We start from the raw sequence: 21,412 nt of genomic DNA, 5'->3' as shown, positions 1-21,412 counted from the left end.
ATGAGAAAATGTATATGAGGTGCTTGGTACTGTATCAGTCATGTGGTTCTCATAAGCCAGTACTCTGGCCATATTGATTGGATTGGGGCAATATATCCATAAGTGGGGCTCACATAATACTTTTTCTATTGTTCATGGAGCAGGTTTAAAAAAATTTTTTTTTAAGAGAAGAAGGTAGTGATCATTTTAAAGATTTTATTTATTTATTTGACAGAGAGAGATCACAAGTAAGTAGAGGGGCAGGCAGAGAGAGAGGAGGAAAAGCAGACTTCCTGCTGAGCAGAGAGCCCAGTGTGGGGCTTGATCCCCAGGACCCTGGGATCATGACCTGAGTCGAAGGCAGAGGCTTTAACCCACTGAGCCACCCAGGCGCCTCTATGGAGCAGGTTTAAAGAAATTGTTAGAAATAGCCCTGGCACCTAATAATGTGTAACGTTTGGCAAATCCCTAACCTCTTTTAAGCCTTAATTTCCTCCTATTTTGAGAAGATGTAATAATACCTAGTTCTCAGGGTCATGATAAAGTTTAAGGATAAGATGAGAAGAGACCTAGCTCAGAGCCCTAAATAGATGCTGATGACTATTTTCTAAAATGCTGTGACTAGTTGAAATTTTGAAAGGTCTTACTTTCCTGATCATGGGTCTAAACTTTGAGAACATCTAACCTGTAGTTCTCTATATGCTATTTACTGCATTTTTAGTTGTTGGGGTAAATGTTATGGTTTAATATATTCACAAAATCACTCATAGAATCAGTACTGTTAGGTGTTTGTTTGTTTGTTTTTGCTTCCTGCAGTTTTGTTGCTCTTAGTTTTACCCCATGAATAATGAAAAATATATTGGTTGCTAGACCACATTGAATCATGTTCCATTTTCTGTGCAGACTACATGGTCTAATGATTATTGTTATGTTGGGTGCCATTTCACAAAAGGAATTTAGAAATACCATGAAAACCTGACAGATTCTGAGTTCCTCGTTGGGTATATTTTCTTTTGTCTGTCATGTTTTTTACTTTTGTGAATTTTTGTTTATTTCCTAGATGATTGAAGACAATTCAGCATACATTTAAAAAGTCTTGCTCAATTGGTGTTATATTTAACAAATGAATCATTGAACACTATACCAAAAACTAATTATGTGCTATACAGTGGCTAACTGAACATAATAATAAAAAAAAAAAGTGTTGCTGAAAGTTGGATGATTAGCATCTTGTGCATTTGGGGAGACAAGCAAGTAAGGAGATAATAATATGGTCTTTAGAAGTCAGTATTAGCAAAACACACACAAACTTTTTCGGGGGAAAAAAAGATACAGAAGCAGTCAAGAGAATCATCAGAGAAAATTCTTATAAGATAGCTTTTTTCTTTTCAAAACTCTCCAGTAGATGATAATTGCTTTGAGGGCAATTAGGAGAGGTCAGGAGGCCTTAGAGAGATAGAAGCCTCATCTGATGTGTAACCTCTAGAATCTTTTATGAATATTTTTAATGTGCAGGAAGCACAAATTCTGGTAGGTTCTTCACCTACCAAGTTTCTGTTCAGCTCATAGCTCATATGCCAGATGGTGATGCAAGACAGTTTTGATGAAATGGTAAAATTGTCACACTGTTTTTGATAACAGTCCCTTTTCTTTTTCAGAGTCCCTCTGCCTCTTTGCTCTGGCATGCTCTTCTCCAGGTCTCGCTTCCTTTGCTGGTCTGCCGTCTTGGTCCTGCAAAGGGCTAAAATGCTACAAAAGGCATTAGCTCTTAATGTCACGCCTCCTTTACCTCTTGTGGCAAGAGCTATGACCGATCGCCCCCACCATAGATTTGTGCTTTTTACAAGGGCTGTGTTTAGACCCTAAGGAATGGAAAATTACAGAAAAGGAGGATGGGTCCAGGATAAGAGCGAGGAAAGGATTCTGGTTTTTTAGTGACTACTACAACATTCTGCCAGAGAGGCTAGTTGTGGAGAGACTGTGGGAAAGCAGTGAGGGCAGGCAGGTTCAAAGAGCCTACTTTGGTTACTGTCATCCCCTGACCTGCTGAGTCTGAGCTCAGAGGAGTGTGGATTGTCTCTGATTGCGCACCTTCCATCAACTTGGAGGGCTTGGGGGCCACATCTCCATACCCTCAGCCTGAGTCTTCTCTCCAGCAGGTGAAGGAGTATTACCATTAGCATTTTCTACTGTTTCCTTCACTGTTTTTCTAAGCAGGTATAGATACGTGGCAGACAATTCTGAGAAACGGGGCACACAATTTCTGAAAATTTTGTGGGCACCTACAGCAAATAAACAGTACTTAATTTTTAGGTTAAAAGTGTCTCAAAGTCTTTGCAGCTATTTTTTTTTTTTACCTTAATATATGCTGCTGGATTGTCTTTTGCAAAAGTTTATCTTTCTGTTTTGTTTAGCTAAATATTAAACTTATTTCATATTCCTTGAGTACATTATATTTTATATAGGTTAAATTTTTCTAAGCACCCAATTCATTTCAAGAAATGTCTTGAAGGGGGGGCACCTGGGTGGCTCAGTCAGTTAATAAGCATCTGCCTTCAGCTCAGGTTATGATCTTGGGGTCCTGGGATCCAGACCTACATCAGGCTCCCGGCTTGGCAAAGGGTCTGCTTTTCCCTCTCCCTTTGCCCCTCCCACCCTGCTTGTGGGCTCTCTCTCTCCCTCTCAAATAAATAAATAAAAATCTTTAAAAAAAAAAAAAAGGAAAGAAAGAAAAAAATGTCTTGGGTGTGTGAAAACTCTGACTTGGTCACTTTTCTGTTTTGTAAACAACATTCTGGTTTACAAGATGAACTCTACAGAAAATAAAAATAGGAAAAAACAAGGGGGGAAGCCCTGTGTGCTGCATGTATGAACACAATAGTTTTTGTTTTTTTTTAAGTTTTTATTTAAATTCCAGTTAGTGAATATGCAGTGTAATATTAGTTTCGGGTGGACAATATAGTGATTCTACACTTCTGTACAACACCCACTGCTCATCACAGTAAGTGTGCTCCTTAATCCCCATTGCCTATTTCATCCACCACCCCCACCTCCCTCTTGAGAACCATCAGTTGGTTCTGTGTAGTTAAGAGTGTTTCTTGGTTTGTCTGTCTCTTTCTTTTGTTCCCCTTTGCTCATTTGTTTTTGTTTCTTAAATTCTGCATGAGCGAAATCACATGGTATTTCTCTTCCTCTAACTTATTTCACTTAGAATAATACTCTTTAGCTCCCTCCATGTCATTGCAAATGGCAAGATTTCATTCTTTTTTGTGGCTGACTAGTAGTCTATTATATATATCACATATTCTTTATCCATTCATCAATCAATGGATTCTTAGGCTATTTCCATATTTTGACTATTGTAGTTAATGCTGCTATAAACTCCGGGGTGCACATATCCCTTTGAATTAGTATTTTTGTGTTCTTTGGGTAAATACCTTGTTGTAAGCATGGTAGTTTTTGATCTTTTTTTTTTTTTTTCTGTAAAGAGAAAGTTCTGTGAGACTGACGTTTCTACTTTGACCTATCATAAAAAAGCTAAAACCAACATTGCAGAAATAAGAACTATAATACATTTTCTGAAGACTCTAAAATTTAGTTAATGGACTCTTACTTAAGAACTATGCTACAACTATAAATCTTTTAGAAACCCATATTATTTGGGTTCCATCCAAACCTTGGATTTGCATCTCTCATTAACATGAAGATTTTCATATGGGCCCTTTAATGCTCCAATTGTTTCAAGTGCACTTGAAAATGGATTAGAAAAACTTGGCAAGTGAACGTTGCATTTTAGCTGCAGCATGCAGTTTTTATGGAGGCTCCTGTTAACTAGACAGTCTGATCCAAAGGTGTCTGATGCAATGAGATCCATACCAATTGCTTTGAAAAGCTTTTTCTCTCTACCGTTATTTCAGTGTCAAATGACCCATGAGACTCGATCCTCAGATGTTGAAAACATTCATTTTCCAAATAATTGGATGTGGTGGGTGTAAAAGCAAAGGGCTGCTGAGACACTCTTTCTTATGTGGACTTAATGGGATACAAAGAAGAAAAGTTCAAAGCAGTATGTGTGAAAACAATGAGAATTTATCACAATTCTTGATGATAATTCCCTTGAAGATAACAAGATGAAATGTTTAGTGCATTACATTTTTAAAGGGTGCTTTAGTTGTCAGTCAGTCTCGTGTCTGCATGTTCAAACTGATGAGACCAGTATTCTGTAGCTGGAGGCAACTGGCTAAAATTAATGATATAAAACACAGGCACCTTGACAGCAAGTCATTTTGCAAAGCTAGTGGTTGTGACTTGGAGGAAACTTGAAATTAAGTCTATCTTGGAGTAAGGGCCGTACTTTGAGGGATTTTAGTCATTGACCATCAATCAAAACACCAGCTTATAATCAAAATGTATGGTTTTAACTTTGGTAGCAAAATCTCTAAGGAATTGTATTGAGTCATTGTCATAGGAGTTGATCACATTCTCCTAGGAGAAAAGTCTATGTGAATGGAAGATAAATTAAATCATTCTTTACTATTTGACAGCTTATCAGTTCAGAACTTTAGTTTAGGCATAGGGTCTAAAGGATGCTTTACCACTTGTCCTAAACATGGTAAGTGAGGTGATTTTTGGGGAACGATAGCCAGGGCCAACCAAGGCAAAATTATAAAGAATATACCGATTCTAGCAGCAACGTGGTTTCTTTTGCTGTCATCCTACAGAATCACAGGAGCCTGAGTCTGGGGGAATGTTTCCACAGATTGTCCTGGGCTGTCCCTCAGCCATCGTCAGGCAGCTGCATTCTTTCCTTTCTTCCTGAAGGGCTAATTTCTGGATGGAACCATCCTTTTCATTTCCCCTATTTGCTTGGGATGCGAATGAGCAGAGTTGGGTTGTTGATTCTTGCAAGGATATCAATTTCTCCTTTCAATTCTATAATTCTCTGTATTAGCTATTATTTCTTTCATCTAAGTTGTTGCATGAATCACGGTGAAGCTAAATCTCCTAAACTATTGGACTTTCTCCCAGATCAACCAGTTTAGGGGCACACTGTGGCCACCTTATTCCTGAGCAATGATAGGATTTTAAAGCTTTTTATCTAAATTAGCAACTACAGATGTGTGTACATACTAACATTTAAAGATACATGTACTTACAGACTCTTTACATAAAAAGAACTAGTTAATGATCTGTCAGTAGGTTTTTTTAGATTTTAAACTATCACCATTAAAAGTATTTTGTATTTCTCAATAATATCTAGTTAAAAGTTCCCATCAGTTCTGTCACTACACATACAGTGTGAAATAGATACACAGAGAACATGTTACTTTAACCTCACTTGTAAATAAACTTGTGAACACACTTTTTGTATCTAAAATCTGCCCTAGATACGTACAAGTCAGTTCTTACAAGCAAAATACTTTCAGATAAATGATTTTATTTGATCTCGTATAGCCTTTAATTTTATGGACAGAAATAAATACGGTGAAACAAAACACACATAAAAACCAGAAAAAATTTTTATTCCAGAAAAAATTGTACTTTTTAAAAAAAGATTTTATTTATTTATTTATTTGATAGAGAGAGACACACACACACACACACACACACACACACACACACTTCGAGAGAGGGAACACAAGCAGGGGAAGTGGGAGAAGGAGAAGCAGGCTTCCTGCTGAGCAGAGAGGCCAATGTGTGGGGCTCCATCCCAGAGTTCTGGGAGCTGAACTGAAGGCAGATGCTTAATAACTGAGCCACCCAGGCGTCCCCAAAATTGTACTTTTTAACGATTGAGCAAATATAACTATTTTTGTGCATGTGTTTAAATTTTTTTGAAAGAATGGATTCAATCTTAGAAAGTAAGAGGTATGTTATTTATGAACACAGATTCATAGCCATTTCAAGCCTAAAAATACTTTTGTACAGGAGAAAATTACAATTCAACAAATTTTAGTACTTGTAAGAATGTGGGTTTGGATATTATGATGTTGTAGGGAGAGAGCTCCCATTGTTTTCTTTTCTTTCTTTCTTTCTTTTTTTAAGGATTTTATTTTTTTATTTGAGAAACACAGAGATAGAAAGAACACAGAGGGAGAGTGTGAGGGAGAAGCAGACTTCCTGCTGGGCAGGAAGCCCTGCGCGGCTGAATCCCAGGACCCTGGAATTATGACCTGGGCGGAAGGCAGACCCTTGACCCACTGAGCCACCCAGGCAGCCCAACATTTTTTCTGTTCCTAGCAGAGTTATATCACTACTTTAACTGTTTTTTTAATGTTTCTTCTTCCTTTTTAAATGTTTCTTAAAAATCCAGGGAAATATTGTATGTATTCCTTACTATAATTGAATATATTTGTATTGTGGATTTTATTTCTAAAGTAAGTGTGGACTAGAAGCATTTCTTATCATCTACTAAATGTAGTGCAGATATGTAGATAAGGGAGCAAACTTTGAAGATTGGATATTGTTTATTGCATTAAAGATATATTGGTCTTACTGTGATTCAGAAGGCCCGTGTAACTGGTCATTCAGTCATTAGATTGACACCAGCTGTGTAGAATTTTTCTATTTTAAATGTTCATTATTTAGAAAATTTATATGCGAGACATTTCTCATTTTCACTGTCTTTGATTTTTTAAAAAATATTTTATTTATTTGACAGAGAGAGAGAGAGATCTCAAGTAGGCAGAGAGGCAGGCGGTGGGGGGGGGGAGAAGCAAGCTCCCTGCTGAGCAGAAAGCCCCATGCGGGGCTCGATCCCAGGACCCTGAGATCATGACCTGAACTGAAGGCAGAGGTTTAACCCACTGAGCCACCCAGGCGCCCCTGATTTTTTTTTATTTATTTTTTTGAGCCCCTGAGCCAAAGAAATCTTTTACTTTTCTTTTGCTTATGAGTAGTTTTAATGATAAGATGTTTCTGGTTTATGTTCTACCAAAAGACAGGGAGGGATTCTTAATGAATTTATTTGAAAAATGGAGAGAATAACGTAGTAGTTCATTTAGAGGATAGGAATATAAATTCAGGGTATTGCTTCAGGTTAAAGAAATAGAAATAACATGATTTTTCTTTCTCTTTACTCTTTTCCACAGATATTCATTTATTATAAGGCAGGACTATAACATTAATTAATAAATAATAATGGCATGGAGCATATTCTTTGGAAAGCAGTTCATGGCTTCTTGCCGAGGACAGCAGAACAGCTGTTTCTGCTGAATTATTGGAATGTGAGAAGCAATGATGTAAAACCCTTCAAAGCACAGAGAGTAAGGGGATTTTTTCCCCTCTTACATACCAATGAATAGAAGCTTTAATACACAAAGAGAGAATTCAAAGAGCCCTGTGCACTTTGAGCATAACACTTCTTCCCTTTGCACATTCCCATTCTTTCACCAGATTCTTAGTGTGAGATGTTTCAGGGCTTTTTGGTCACACAGACTGTTCTGTTCTCCCATGAACCACTCAGAACCAGACCCTCTTAGAGTTTCCCTAGGATGAATACTGGTCAGAACTCTGCAGTGAGAGAGTGGAGAGCAGGGTCAAGTGGAGGGAAGCTTGGGTGTGGCTCTGGTGTGGTGGGGAAGGTCTTTGGAGCTGAAGGACTTAGATCCCAGATCTGCCTCTTCTTAGCTCTGGGACCTTTGTCAATTTACTTACCATCTCTGTTCCTCAAGTTGTTGTTGTTGTTTTTAATCAATACACGAGGATAATAATAGGATCAATCCTATAGGGTCCTTGAGGAGTATTATCAGAAAAGATTTATGTAAAGCAAAATATCTGACTCATGGTAAACATTGAATAATGGTAGCTATTTTTATGAGGCATTTTATTCCAAAGCATTTTTCAATAGGTTCATCGTATAGATGGTAGCATTTATGGTATTGAATGATCTATTTAAAAACTATACTGGAAAGAAAATTGAGCAGATCCTGATCAGATGCTACGCAATACCTGCAATATGATTTAGAAAAGTCATTTAACCTCTCTAAATCTCAGTTTTCATATCTGAAAAATGGAGGTAATAATGGCTTATATTGATTCTATGCTTATCACATGCTAGGTACTGTGCAAAGTGCTTTATTTTTTTATTTTAAGATTTTATTTATGTATTTGGGGTGGGGGAGCAGCAGAGGGAAAGGGAGCAGCAGGGCAGGGAGGCTGACGCAGGTCTCAATCCCAGGACACTGGGATCATGACCTGAGCTGAAGGCAAACACTGAACCGGCTGAGCCATCCAGGAGCCCTGTGCTAAATGCTTTACATGTCTTAGCTGATTTCATCTTCCTAACAACCTTACTTGATAGGAACTATTAACAACTTTATATAGAGGAAGAGACAAGAGAGAAATCTGATTCCATTCATTTGAACAGTTCCTGCTGGGCACCTTAATATGTGCCAGACATTTTTTCTTGAACCTGGATATGTAGCCATGAACAACATAGACAAAAAGGGCAAAAGCAGGTGCCTTTATAGGCCTATGTTCTAATGGGGGAAGTGAATGAACAGTAATTTTAGAGAAGAAAATATATCATAGATTCGAGTGATGAGTGCAAAGGAAATAATTTAAAAAAAAAAAAGAAAGCATGAAACATGTGGGGTGATTTGTAATTTTAGGTAGGGTCACCAGGGATGATCTCATGGCAAAAAAGTGAGATTTTGAGGGTAAAGAACCTGAAAGGATTGGGGTAGAATTCTAGGGAGAGGAGAGAAGCAAGTGTCTACATTTTCGAATGCTCCCTTAACACTGCTAGTATAAACCTACCCACTTCTTTAAGCTCTTGAGAGGATCAAATGAAATAATATGAATAAGATTTATAAACAATAAAGCACCAGATAAATAATTATTATTCAAAAGAGGAAGAGAACATTGTGATACAATTTAGTATCAGACAGAGGTCTATTAGGTCTTCTCTACTCTTTTTGTTCCTTAAAACCATGTTTTTTAATACAGAAGATGATGTGAATTCACTTCCTAAGGCAAATCTCCGTAGAGAAAAACACATCGTCTGTCATCTACCAGGTGTAGAGGCATCACTGAATTTCAATAGCTCCTTGGAAAGTTTCAGAATAGTTTTCTGCCTGTAATGGAGACCAAGCATGTTTTCTAAAACCATCCTGATTTCTCAAATGAAGGCAATTTGGGCTATCAGAAATTTCTTTCTCCTCTTGTGATATTAAGTTCAAATGATGCAGCTCTTTCAAAGTTGTTTTCAGTCCATTAATCATTAGTCACCTATATGATTCAGCCCAACCTGACTCAAAACTAGCACTGAAAGCACTTGTGAATTTTGTTTACCAGCTTCATGGTTCTCTAATGACCCAGCTGACACCAAGTTAGCCAGAATGACTGACTATTTATTCCACTGATTAAATCCAGTATATCCACTCATTTTCTATTGTCTCTTTTTAAGGTACAGTGGCTTTAAGTAAGAATAGTTCCAGTATACGTACTGAAGTTTAGAAGTCTGCAATATAAAAAGGATTTATTATGAGAAGCTCATATGATTAAAAGAAGCTTTTCTTTCAGGCCTTCAGAACTTTCAAGTCATATAACCCTTGTATAAATGCTGATGATAGTGAGTACTGCTGTCAGTTAAGCAACTATTGATACCCTGGGTGATGCTTCATGTTTCATTCCTGTTATTTAAAAAAAAAATAAACTTTAAATGTATAATATCCCCATCAGCTTTATGGTGAAATAGCTTCCCATATGTATGGGGGAAAATGATATAGAGACCCTTTGGTGATTGATACTGAGTTGAGAAAGCATATTCATAGCGGAATCAGGGAAAAATTCCAGACAGGCTCCTGAGGAGCAGAGAGCTAAATTTTGGGGTATTTTTTACTTACCCCTCCTGGATTGGATCCCATTTTATCTATCTTGTATGATTTTATTTTTTTAAAGTCAAGAAACATTATCTTGGAAAATGTTTATTTTTATAGAAGATGACTTTCTGAAATATATACAAGTATTTATAAATTATTGGCTGAAATATTTTATTATGTATTTATGGCAACCTCTTTCCCTATATGATTGTTTGCTAAATCTGTGTTACATACAAGTATGTATTAGGCAATTTGAGTCACAGCTTTTGAGGAACTTGGAGTCTAAAAGGAAAAGAAAAAACACTTAGAAAAAACTTTTAAGAATTAACTATGTTTTAAAATATTTACAATAATAACTAAAGTAATGCTTGAACAATATAACACTAAACTTGTCACTTTGAAGCCAGCAGTCCCTGGATAGCTTTCTTGTTCTCTCTCACTTCCTTTTTTCCTAAACATTTGCAGCTTTCTTTTTCCTGTTTAGATAATTTTTTATTAATAAGATAAAAACTTTGGGACTCTGCTGTCCAGGGGATCGAGCAAGTTTGCTTCTACAAAGAATGTGTGTGTACACACATATATGTTTGTGTGAATTTCTTCCATATGGGGACGGAAAATAGGACGGATTATCAATTTGTACGTACAATGTTGCTCATCATATGTATTTGAAAACACACATAAATCTATAGATCAGTATTTATGGCAAATTCAATGTCATTGTTTCCATCATTTATGAAGTGCATATTTTACCGGATTGCAAACTACAAGTTGAAAGGCATTATTTCTATTAAGTTCTATCATCCTTTAATTGTATATTTCTTATCTATAGCGTATTTGATACTCATTTCTAGTATAATGGCAGTTTCCATTTGGAAGGGTACAAACCCTTCACTTTTCACAGAGTCACAGAATGGTCCAGAGATTTATTCAGTGCCTAGTACTTAGTAGGCCTAGAATCCTGGTCACATCTGTAGGCATTGCCAGGAAGTAGGCACAGATTGTATGTGGAATTTCAGGGTGTATTGCATCCATTTAATGTGGAATTTCAGGGTGTATTGCATCCATTTAGAGCTGAACATGATAAAGAAATTTGAAAACTGAGGCCCCTGGGTGGCTCAGTCAGTTAAGCATCTGCATTCTGCTCGGGTCATGATCTTGGAGTCCAGCCAGGGATGGAGTCCTAGGGCCAATCATTCGGCCTCCCTGCTCAGCCAGGAGTCTGCTTCTTCCTCTCCCTCTGTCCCTCCCCCTGCTTTTGTGCTTTCTTTCTCTCTCTCTCAAGCACTCTCTCACATAAATAAAATAAAAATAAAATACATTTAAAAACTAAAAATAATTGCTACTTCTTCTGTCAGTGTGGCTGACACTAATTCGTTTAACCTTGCGGGAGTTATGGGAGTGGCTTTACTGTCATAAGAACCATGACCTATTTTTAGCAGAAACTTCGTATCACCTTTCATTGACTGGATGATGCAATAATAAGTCCTGAAAAATTAGCCAAAGTTGCCTCATTATGCTTTTTCCATGCTGATGGGAACAGTGCTGCTGAATTTCAAGAGGTTAGCATAATTAGTTCAATGAAGCTACAGAAAAAGGGAAGATTTTCCTTCTATTATGTGAATCATACAGAGTTAATAAATGTTAAAACTGATTTTTTAAAAATCTGTACATAGTTCTAGGGGGTGTCTAATATTCAAAACTAGTTTGGAGTATGGATGGGAGAGGAAAAGAGGAGTGAGTGTGAGTCCATAAATGAGGAGCAAAAAATAGGGTGAATTCCGATTACAGGCTTACATTTCCCACTGCTCTGTATTTCATCATGAAGTCCCCCTCTTGTTCCTCATAAACCCCACCAGTAATCTAACCCAGCAAGCGCCCAGACCTACACGTGTGGTGCAACTACCCCAGCCCACCCCTCTCCATCTCCCAACCTCTCAACCTCCCCAATTCGTCTCCGCCTCCTGGGGTTTGGCCCAGTGTTCCACTCATGCGCACTCTGCGCCGCTGCCCCGCGTGCTGTGAACCCACGCGCTGGTAGCTGCTGTCCACACTCCTTTCAGGTCCCTGAATAAATGTCACTCTCTTAGAGACTTTGTGTCTGAACACCTCATTAAAAGAGCCCTAGCCCCATCACTCTATCAACTCACCTCTTTGTATCACTACTGGCTGTATTCTGTCTTCATTTGTTTGTTTTCTGCCTCCGCCCACTGGCATGTAAGCTCAGTAAGAGTGGGGGTCTTGGATTGGTTCCCTGCTAGGACTCCAGCACCTAGCCTAGTTCCTGTCACTTGGTGGGTGCTTGATAAATAATTGGGGGGAAATCAATACGTTTTCTTCAGAAGAAGATAATTTTGAAAGGCAACAGGGAAGGAAACCGATAAAAATCCCTTCCTTCATGGAACTTAAAATATTTGTTTTGTATGAAGAGTAGACATATTTTAGTAACTTTATGTACACTGCAGCGCATTAACACAGAGCATATGTTCATATCAGGCTTAAAGAGACCAGGGAATGAGAATAGGAAGAAAAGAAGATAGATATAAAGGAATTCTTTAATTTGTTAACAGCATGAAATTATGTATTTACCCTCCCTAAGAGCATCGTCCTTCATTGTAGAGGTACGGTTTAATAATGAATAGTAGACGTGGGCGCCTGGATGGCTCAGGTCATGATCTCAGGGTCCTGGAATCGAGTGCCGCATTGGGCTCTGCTCCGCCGGGAGCCTGCTTCCTCTCTCTCTCTGCCTGCCTCTCTGCCTACTTGTGATCTCAGTCTCAAATAAATAAATAAATTCTTAAAAAAAAAATGAGTAGTAGATGCTGATGTATTTTACTCTTACTTAAAATTATTACTGACATACTAGACATACCCTCAGACAGACACAGGTGACAGCATGTTAAACTTTATTCCAGATTTCTTTTCCTCCTTTAAATTTTTTTCTCTACTTGATGTAGTTTGTCAATGTGCCACATTAAAAAAAAATACTTTTAAAAGGATGCAAACATTTTCCTTGATCTACAAAAACAAACAAATGAAACACTACAAAAAGAGAGGAGAAAAAAAAAACAAAAAACCAAAACAACAACCCGAGACACTCAAGGGAATACGTCTCTAACTGCCCCTGCCAGGAGTTGTGTAACTATAGCAGTAGTCACGTGGTTTGTCGCCAGCCTGATAATTGTGAAGTACTCCAGGACAAACCATTCTCCTGTAGAGCTTGCGTGGTAAAGACTCCAAGGACATTATACAAATTTCAGTACACCTCCACTTTCCAGCCTTACAAAGAGCATGCAGTGAATGCCATGTACAAATTATTTTTTTTTAAATTTTATTTATTTATTTGATAGAGATCACAAGTAGGCAGAGAGGCAGGCAGAGAGAGAGAGGGAAGCAGGTTCCCCGCCCAGCAGAGATCCCAATGTGGGTCTCGATCCCAGGACCCTGGGACCACAACCCGAGCTGAAGGCAGAGGCTTTAACCCACTGAGCCACCCAGGTGCCCCCCACGTATAAATTATTAACGCTAGAAGATAACTACAATTCAGGTTATTGATTCTAAATTGTGGTTAGTCCCAAAATTTCAGGTCCTGTGGTAGTAGTAAAAAGTATGAAGAATGTGTTCTTTTTTTTTTTTTTTTGAGTTTTTTAAAGATTTTATTTATTTGAGAGAGAGGGAGGGAGACCACAAGCTGGATGAAGAGCAGAGGGGAGAAGCAGACTCCACACTGAGCAGGGAGCCCAATGCAGGACCTGATTCTAGGATGCCAGGATCACGACCTGAGCTGAAGGCAGACACTTAACCGACTAAGTACCCCAGGTGCCCCAAGAATATGTTATATTTTTAAAAAGATTTTATTTATTTATTTGAGAGAGAGAGAGAGAATAGGCAGGGCAGAAGGAGAGGGGGAGCAGACTCCCCACTGAGCCTGGAGAAAGTGAGGCTTTTTCCCAGGATCATGAGGTGAGCTGAAGGCAGCTGCCTAACCAGCTAAGCCCCCAAGGTGCCCGGAAGAATATGTCATTAAACATGCTAAAGATTAATCTTTTCCAGCATACTTTTTTCTTTTTGGTTTTAAACTAAAAGAAATCTTTCTTTTTAAAAAAAAAGTTTTTTTTAAGTAGTTTTAGATCGCATTAAAATTAAGAGTAAGATATAGAGATTTCCCATACATCCCCTTATCCCATACGTCCCCTTATCTAATTGTGTTAATTTTTAGAAACTATGTGCATGTCAGTTTTGTACCTTTTGGTTTTTGTAGCATACAACTGATACTCTTGGAATGTCCTCTCATTATTATTTAAAAACTGAAATTCTGAAAGTCACTATTTTTTCCTAATTCTGACATTAATAATCCTTGTAGAAAGTACTCCCCATTATTCCTTTCCCCCCCTCATTATTTTCCTTTGCTCTTTTCTGCCTTCTTCCCTATTTATCCTAAACATAACAGCCAAGATCAATCCTTAGATGCCACTCTTATCACATTGCGTTTTTTTTTTTTTTAAACAAGACAGCATCTATAAAGTGGCTGACTCCATGAACTCCCCCATCCCTCACCCTCCACAACACACACCCATGATGTAAGAATTGTGACAGCACAGGCAGTTGTGTGTGTGTATTTTGGGAGTCTCCCTGGGTTTTCTTATGTACATTACTTCATTCTTGCTGACCCTTCCTCACATATTTATTTCCTGACAGGCCCATTTCAAGCTGTATTCTTCATTGTGTTCAGATAAATGTACATTTCTCTTCTTTTTGTACCTTTATGGATAACCTCCAAACTCCTGTTGTATAATGTTTCTTTTATTCAAAACTTTGCTACAGGTTAATCTCTGTGACATTTTCTAAGGCTTCTCTTTGATCATACCTACATTTCTTCAAAATGAATAAAGCTGTCTCCTCATGCAGTTGTAATTAGCTTTGTATGTTGTTTCTTGGGTTCTTGTGTGAATGGTTAATGAGTACCTCTTTCTTTTGCTGTGTGAAATCTGAAAATATAAATTGCTAAGGGGACCCAAGGCTGGGGGGAAGGGAATTATTTTGTGGAAAAGAAGTTTTTGTGCTATGTGGATGTATGGGTGGTATAACTAATAGCTATGTAATTTTAAATAGTGAGAAATTATACAAAGGTGAACTTTATATAGATGATTTCATATTTATGTGTGCTCATTTCCTAATTTATAAGATAAGGAGAAGAGGGATATGAATTAAAATAGGAACAGGCAAGTCAAGTAAATAAACAAAGTTGGATGGACATAGTTTCTTAGTCATTTTGCACTTTGACATTTGATAGACACAGAGTATGAGATAAATTTCTTAAAGAAAAACGAATCCCACCAACACAAGTGCTGTGACATATGGCAGCTGTCACTTGGGACCTGAGATGTGGAAAGCAAATGCCCTCTCTAAAGGGAACTGCTGTAATTTAGCTCTATTTATTGTTTCCATGTAGAGATGTGAGCTCCATGTTGCCAGAGCTGAGCTTTCAAAAGAAGTAAAAAATCAAGGGTGCCTGGCTGACTCAGTTTGAAGAGCATGTGACTCTTGATCTCAGGGTCATGACTTTGAGCCCCACATTGTGTGTAGAGATTCCTTAAATAAACTCTTAAAAAAATTTTTTTAAAAAGTAAGAAATCAGGGTTTTGATATCAAACCTCCTGACTTTTTATTTTTAATTATATATATGGGTGAGAAAGAGAGAGGCAGAGGGTAGAGAAACTCCCTACTGAGTGTGGGGCCTTATGCAGGGCTTGATCTCAGGACCCTGAGATCGTGACCTGAGCTGAACCAAGAGTCTGACGCTTAGCCCACTGAGCTACTCAGGCACCCCCTCCTGCCTTTTGCTGAAGTGAGTTCTGATAAAAACAAAAAACTGTGTGGGCCAAACCAAACACCATGAGGCCACACAATGAAGCCATCTCCAGCCCAAGGAATGCCATCATCTATGTTCTAAAAACTAGACTATCTCTAAGATTTCTTCTTGTGCCAGAGAGCTCTATTCTAACTTCCTTTGGAGGGGGGAAGGCATCAACAAAGCACTGCTGCTGAGGATAAACAACAGATAATCAGAAATTTATGTATATAAGTATATGCGTATAAATATATATATACACAGTTATTATATATATTGTTATTATTATTAACATATAATGTATTATTTGTTTCAGGGGTACAGATCTGTAATTCATCAGTCTTAAACGTCACACAGCACTTACCACAACACATAACCTTCCCAAGGTCCATCACCCAGTCACCACATCCCTCCCACCCCTCTCCCCTCCAGCAACCCTCAGTTCATTTCCTGAGATTAAGAGGCTCTTATGCTTTGTTTCCTTCTCTGGTATTGTCTTGTTTCATTTTTTTCCTCTCTTACCCTATGATCCTTTGCCTTGTTTCTTAACTTCCACATATCAGTGAGATCGTATGATAATTATCTTCCTGATTGACTTATTATGCTTCATGTAATACCCTCTGGTTCCACCCACATTGTTGTAAATGGCAAGATTTCATTTTTTGATGGCTGAATAATATTCCATATAATATTCCATCATATATATATAAAATATATATATATATAAAATTTATATATATATAAAATCTTTTTTATCTATTCATCTGTCACTAGGCTCTTTCCATAGTTTGGTTATTATGAACATTGCTACTATAAACATTGGGGTGCACATGCACATTTGTATATTTGGGGTGAATACCCAGTAGTACAATTACTGGGTCATAGGGTAGCTCTAGATAATCAGAAATATTTTTATCAAAAGTTTCATTGGATTGAATTTTTATGCAGAAATTTGACCTATTGAGGTATTTTCAGTGAACAGAGAACATTGATAATCCTGAGAACAGCTATTTATAGGAAAGGGCCCAAATGCTAAGCTGTGAAACATAGTAAAATCTGGTTAGAGAAGATCTAATGGGAAGCAAAGAAAAATGACAGAAGTGACTGGAGAGGGTGGGAGTATGTCTGGAAGTGCAGAATCAAGGAGAAAGAAGTTATTCATAGTAGTGAACTGTGCTGACTGGCTTTTTGGAGGGAAAAATAAAATGATTAGTCCAGGGAAGAAGCAATTTGATTTGGCTGAGAGGAGGTTATTGGAAACCTTGGAAAGGGTGGCCCTTTGCAGGAGTGGGATGGAAGCCAGACTGGAGAAGGTTAATGGAGTTAGAGGTGAGAAACTGGAAGCTCCAGAGGTATGCCACTTTTCCCAGAGCTTGGATACAAAGAGAAAAAGGACTGGGATGAGAGTGGAGGAATTCGTTTCTTTCAGAGAAGACAGTGCATTATAAATGGGGAGCGTCTGTGCTTGCTTGAAGTTGGATGGTGATACACTCTCTTCATTGTCATTGCTGTCTTGGAAAGTAAGTACTTGCTTTGTGAGCGACATATGTGAGCTCCTCTATGGTTGTGAATAGTTGAAACATAACATTTCTTGGTAACTTGTGGGTGGAATGGTTAATACAATTTTGAGTCATTGTTTCAGTATATGCGGCATATATTCAAATGCTCAGTAACTTCACTAACTCAATGGTGGCAGGAGATAATAGTATCTCCCCTAGGCGTGAACATCACTCTAGCATGTAATAATGTCTCCAGACTATGGGCTTAGTTCCTTAAAGGTGGGTTGTACTTTGAGCAATATCATTCTGGGTTCAACCTGAGCCAAGAGTATTTTGTGGTTATTTTTGCTGACCACGGAGAACCTGATCTCTACCTGTTTACGTGCAGCCCTTCTACTGAACTCTGTCTGTCCCCTTCTTGAAGCTCCCATTACCTGAGCTGAACAACATGCTCATGTCCCCAGGATTCTAACACTGTATCAGGTTGCCAAGAGCTAAGGAAGAGCTCATGTCCCCAGGTGCCTTAAAGCCATTTTGCTTTATCTTTTTTTGTTTGTTTGTTTGTTTTCGTTTTCACAAATTTTAAAATTCCTGCCAGCCTGTTGTATGATAAAAATTAAACATAAATCTCCTGTAGGGATTCTTCAAGTAGAAGATAAATAGAAATGAGTCTTCTTTTTGTTGTAATTCCCTAAAAGACAGAAATATAGCTCAGATACAGGGGCGCCTGGGTGGCTCAGTTGTTAGGCGCCTGCCTTCGGCTTGGGTCATGATCCCAGGGTCCTGGGCCCTGCTTCAGGCTCCCTGCAGGGTGGGAAGTCTGCTTCTCCTTCTCTCATTCCCTCTGCTTGTGTCCCTCTCTCGCTGTGTTTCTCTTTGTCGAATAAATAAAATCTTAAAAAAAAAAAAAGGAATATAGCTCAGATAGAGTAGGGAAGACTAGTGGGTTTATTTAGAAATGGTGACTTCAGGTGAAATGATTTCTTTGTAGCTCAGATAGAGTAGGGAAGACTAGTGGGTTTATTTAGAAATGGTGACTTCAGGTGAAATGATTTCTTTGTTTGTAGTACACTATGGTGTTGCCATGTAATGTGGTGGCATTGTTTTGTTGATGTTACAAGTAACAAAACTATAGTGGTATAAAATATGCATTTCTCTAACTTGTCCATTTGTTTATTTCAAATTTCAGATTTGTTTCTTCTGCTCTGGTAAAGCTATTAAAGTAGGAGACTGACAGCTATCCATCCTGCAAACACTTATTTAGCCTCTTCTGTGGATTATGCCCTAGTGGTGACAGTAAACAATTTGCATGTGTCAGCTTTTATTTAGCAATAAGACATGGCCAATTAAGCAATCAGAATGGAGTGACATGTGCCATGGCTGGGGAGTGCAAAATACTATGAGAGCATAGACTGGACAAGCAACGATCTAACAGGATAGGGCTTTCTTAGGAAATCACCTTCAGAAAGGACCCAACGGAGTCATAAGAGGGAGCCAAAGAAAGGTATAGTTCTGAACAGAGAGAAAGGCAGGTGGTACTGTTCAAGAGGTAAGCCAGGGCATTGCAAGTCAGAAAAATGGAGAGAACATTTGCTAACTCTCTTTCATCCAAAAGACAGATATATTAAGCATGTATTAATGTGCCAGGCACTGTATTAGGCACTGGGAGTTACGATACTTGAAGTGACTGTCTTCATGGTATTTATTATGTAGGCAGGAAGTAACAGCATTAATACAGTAGCAAATGATTTCAGAGCATTGTGTAAGTGCCAGAGTAGAGACATGTGCAGTAGCACAAAGGAGAAATAATCAATCATGTTGGGAGTCTTGAAGAAAGGCTGGAGATTTATTTTACAGCAATCCAAATGTAAGGGGGTCTCTTGTTAAGTTTTACTTAGGGGCTTAATTCAGAACTTAACCTTGTACTGCCAAGACAATATGTTTGCTCTGCAGCAGATTTCAGAATAAGAAACCTAGAATAAGTGAGAAGAATGATGCTTATGGAAGTCTATGCATTCTATTCAGGGCAAAAGAAAACATGTGTTGTTTCCATGATGGAGAAAAACAATTTGCTAACTCAAAGCTTGCAAGGGATCCCTCAAAGGCTATCTAATTATTATAATTTGCTTTATATGAACCCAGTATGCACAGTCTTCTCAGATAGGGGATTGAAGTACTCAGTCAACACAAGTATTATGTATTAATAATATACATTAATATCTTGAGATGAACATGTTACTATGTGTTCTGTTACTATGTGATCAAGCTTCTGAAGGCTTGATCAGATCTGGTATCAACACAGCTGAGTGAATTTAGAAGATGAAAATAAAAACCTGGCTTCAGAATAATTGGAAAAACTCCAGGCACTTTTAACATATGAAAGTAGATTATGTATTACTTGTGATTTTTCCTAGAAAATAATATTTTAAGAAAGCAAAATTATTCTAAAGCAAGTATTTTTGTGATACATGGGGATTTGGGGATTTTTAAAAAGATACTACAAATGAATATGGCAGAAGTTTCTCTAAAATAAAATGGACCTTTGGAGCTTCCAAGACCATGTGCTTAGTGGGTCTGAGACTCCATGAGTTGGAGTGGTCTGCTCAGAATTACACACACACAAGTAGAGCCTCACCTGTGCATCTCTCCTCATCCTTCTTGTGCCTTTCTCAGTACCTCCATGCTTCAGGATGACAAGCTTATCTTGACAGCCCAAATACCTTCCTTCAAGATGCCCTGGTAAATTAAGGAGGTAGTGTTATGAGGGATGCCTGTTGCCTTATTCTTAAGTTTGATTAATAGTCACATGGTTTTCCATTTCTATTTGAACTTGAAATGTAAGATGTGGTGGACTTTTTCGTTTAGCTGCTACTGAGGTACCCCCCCCTTTTTTTAAATGAAAGTAAATAATGATATTGATTACCTAGGATAAAATATGCATATTAAAAATAATATCTAGTGTGCTATGTGAATTATAAATATCAAAAGGCAACAGGATGATGATGTATAGGTGGGTAATTTTGAAAACAAAGCCAGGAGAACTGAAAATTAGAAGAGAGTGTATTCTTGATGTCTTAGTAGAAACAATAATCAGATAACCTATAAGGGGAGGGACCAGTTATCCAGAGAATGGAGAAGCTTATATTTGATTCACTTGATAATTTTCTAAACAAAGTGGTCATCTCTAGCCTGCCTAAACTGTTGAGAAGGAGGGGGAGCATGAAGCAAGAGCCTACACAGTTCTCCATAGCTCAGTTCTCTTCTTATGAGATGTCAAGTAATGGGGTTGGGTTTGAGGATTTGATATCTTTACAGATGACCTGGAAAAAAGAATCTAGAATATGTCTGTCAGGTTTGTACTTGATTTTTAAATTCGGTGAAACCTCAAAGGATAGAAATAAATTCAAATAGTTTTGCAAACAGAATAAAAGTTATATACAGAGAAGCATGTGCCCTTTATAATGCAAATATAGGATTGGACTCAGCATAAGGAAAGACCAGGGCACAAATCTGGAAAAAAAGCTAAATACTAGTCAGCAATATGCTGCCATTTTTAAAAAATGTCTGCACCATGCTGACTATGGTTCTTATTAATTTCGTGTTTGTGAATGGCCAAGGTGCTTTAAGGACTAAAGTTGTGTTAAAATGTACTCCAAATGATAGAAAAGAAAGAAAAAGGGGTCACACACAAGTATAGGTTTAAGAAAACAGAAGTTCTATTCAGAAAAATGAAAGAAAAGGATAAATTAATATATTAATTATATTAATAAATTAGTCATATAGATGCTTTTAAGTAGAGGAAGGGAATTTTTTTTTTTTTTTTTTGTTTTTTTGGGGGGAGGTGAGGGTGAGGTCGATCCTTTCCTTTTTATACTGACATAAATGGAAAATAGGTTCAGTGAAAACAGAAAGACATTTTGGTGACTAACAGAGTAATAAATATTGGAAGAGACAAAGAGAATAGTGAAATTACCATCCTGGAAAGCTTGACTGAGATAATGAATGGTTGTTTTTCCTTAAGATTTGAGATATTTACTTGCTTGAAAAATACTTAGCAGATGACTGGAACTGTCTTGTCTGCCAACTCTGTGACTGTAATTTGAAGTTTGCCAAAAAGTCTTTGAAATAAATTGTAAATTTTAATTAAAATAAACCAAAGGAGGAATTAGGTAACATTATTACTTTTGAGTCTCCTCTAGAGATGCATTGGAAAAAAATCTCAATTTTATAATTAATTTATTATTTGGCTCAAAATTTCTCTT

General features: G+C 37.7%; 1 protein-coding gene across 2 annotated transcripts in view; it reads left to right on the top strand.

Annotated features, from left to right (window-relative positions):
- ANK2 (ankyrin 2) overlaps nt 1–21,412 on the top strand; it is a 655,140-nt gene that overhangs the window by 290,465 nt on the left and 343,263 nt on the right. The window lies entirely within an intron of this gene.

Source organism: Neovison vison, chromosome 11 (genome assembly GCF_020171115.1).
Source record: "Neovison vison isolate M4711 chromosome 11, ASM_NN_V1, whole genome shotgun sequence".
NCBI classification, from domain to species: domain Eukaryota; kingdom Metazoa; phylum Chordata; class Mammalia; order Carnivora; family Mustelidae; genus Neogale; species Neogale vison.
The sequence above is the reverse complement of the archived record's forward strand: the minus strand, read 5'-3'. Positions and strand labels throughout refer to the sequence as shown.